Source organism: Chanodichthys erythropterus, chromosome 16, assembly GCF_024489055.1.
Source record: "Chanodichthys erythropterus isolate Z2021 chromosome 16, ASM2448905v1, whole genome shotgun sequence".
Taxonomy (NCBI): Eukaryota; Metazoa; Chordata; class Actinopteri; order Cypriniformes; family Xenocyprididae; genus Chanodichthys; species Chanodichthys erythropterus.
Genome location: NC_090236.1, coordinates 1,094,551 through 1,097,264, shown reverse-complemented (window position 1 = coordinate 1,097,264; position 2,714 = coordinate 1,094,551).

Sequence of the window (2,714 nt, the reverse complement as noted above, 5' to 3'; positions counted from 1 at the left end):
AATATCTAAACATTCTTAAATTAAGACACATCTACGAGAAGCAAAATTACTTTTATATTATCTTATATATAGATATTGATGACTGGTTTCACAGATAAGGCTTAAGCCTAGCCCCAGACTAAAATTTACATTTAAGCTGTTTTAACTGACATTTCTTAAAATATGTCAGTGCCATTGTTTTGTCTCAATATGCACTCCAATAATGCTTCTTAAATGCACCAATAATGCTACAAAAAAAGCTACTTAAATGCTACTTAAACCTAATTGAACTAAGACTTACTCCTGGCTTAATCTAAGCCTTGTCTGTGAAACCAGGCCTAAATCTTGTTAACTGAAAAAAAATAATAATAATACATTTTGTGGTCTACCAGTGGGGTCAGAAAATAAACCTAAACAACAAAATAGTTTTTTCTTTTTTTTTTCTTCTTATTTTAAGCTTAAACTTACTTGATTTTGATGAATGTTACAGAAAACAAGACTTAGGCCTGTGGCTTGTACCATGATGGTAGTTAAACAAACTCAGGATTATGGGGTTAGTTTCAAGTTGACAAAACCAAACCATTCCAAACGGACTTTGTTGCTACTATGATGCTGATCATCAGCTTACATCAACTCAGGCTTTGATCCCAAGTTTGTGGAGCGCACATGAATGCATGACATCAGTGGATAAATGAAGAATTTAAACACATTTACACTAAAGAAAATATGTGTCCATGAAAGAGGACAAATAAAAGAAATTATCTTGCTCTATCAGTGTGTAACGAAGGGAGACTCAGGCAGGGGATCCAAATGCAGCTTTATTAAAAGGTGAGCGTGGTCGTACAGGCAGTGTAAATCAGGAGCAAACAGGTACAGCAGAGGGTTAGGCAGAATCGTAGTCAGGGCACAGGCAGAAGATCGAGGCAGGGATGATGGGAAATGTAGTCCGGAACTGACAGGATTCGTGACACAGTGCAAGTCAAACTTGCGAAGTAAGTTTATATAGTTGATAATATATATATATATATATATATATATATATATATATATTCTTATTTTCAAATCTCCCTCTTTCTCGTTCTCTCTCCTCGACCGTCATATGCCCCCTAATGCTGATTGGTTACATGTTTGTTGTTGGTATTGGCCCTACTATAACAGTGTAATACTGAGTCCACCTTTAAGAATGTTTAGATATTTATACTGGAAAACAAGACAAAAATACAGGATGTTTATTTTATTTTATTTTATTTTCAATTTTATTTATTTTAGTGCAGAGACCTTGAAGTCAGAGGATTCTAGAGTTTTATTTGTCAATGTTAGATTTTAAACACAACTTGCCCCATATGAGATATGTGGAACAAGCCATGACAGGCCCGGAGCCTGCAGAGACTAGTGTAACTTACTGAAGCAGGAGAGCTTTAAAACAACTTTCATGCAGCTGATTGTATAATGACAGCTTTTAACAAGGGTGCTAATAGTTTACTCCTTGACTGACATTCACAAGCTGGTATGCAGATCTGTTGAGCCGCCGTCTAGCCGTTACAGGGTAAAATATATAAATGTAGGTGATCACTTACTCCAGATATGGCCTTCAATGTCAAATCTATGGGATTATTATGGTCTATCAGATAAAAAAAAAAAAAAATCTGCTTTATAAGGTCCTTGAGTCTGTGTCTGTGTCAATCAAAGGTAGTGTGAGGCAGGGTAAATTTGGCTCTTCTTACAGTCTGGATAATTTTTTAAACAGACTTACAACCTGCATTACAGTCTAGCTGATGCAAATCGGCCTTGAAATTATATTATTATAATCATAATACATATTGAACTCAATATTGCATAATTGGCTACAACCAGTCAGTTAGAAGAAACCCACAAGTTTCCTGTGAGTTGCAATTACAAGACAAGATTAGGATTTTCTAAAGAAGAAATATATATATATATATTAAAAAGTTTAAAAAACAATTAATATCCAGTATTATTATAGATATTAGTGCTGAATAATGACACTAGAGCTGCTTTCCAGCTAAAATTGAATTTGTTTCATAATTGGTTAATTTCATTATTTATTTAGCTGTTTATTACTGTGAAGCTGCTTTGAAACAACCTGTATCGTATAAAGCGCTATATGAATAAATGTGACTTGACTTATCATATTAGTGTGTTGTGGGTTGCCAGGCTTCTGCAGTGTGGTTGTTAAGAACTGTGTCCCAGTTCAGAGGCTGAATCCTTCAAAGCCCACGAAGGTCGAATCAATTTTTGTTAAATGGGACAGTCTAGCCTACGGAGGATTGTTCTTGTTGCCTAGCAACTGTGACAGCTGCCGCTGACCAGCGGCAGTAATGTTTGTACTGGACTTTTTTGAAAGTTGTATTCAACTGTCTGACGCAATCAGCCTTCAAAGGATGCAGCCTCTGAATTGGGACACAGCTAAGGTGTTTAATGTGTTGCTGTGCGGTCGCTAAGGAGTTCCGGATGGTTGCTAAGTGCTTGCTTAATTTTACCAGTGCAACCATGGTAATCTCAGCCAGTCTTTAGGTGTTCAGTTGTGTGTAAAGACAGATAAATGCGGCGAATTCACGTCAATATTCAATATATTATGTATTCTGCACCTTTATTTTTGTGTGCAGATAACTCTTTTTCAGCCGTGCCCCATTCTTCAAAGACAACAATTACAGCTGGCACAGAAATGAAGGAGGGAACACAGTGCTTCTCCTCACCTGCAAATGAACTTGGTT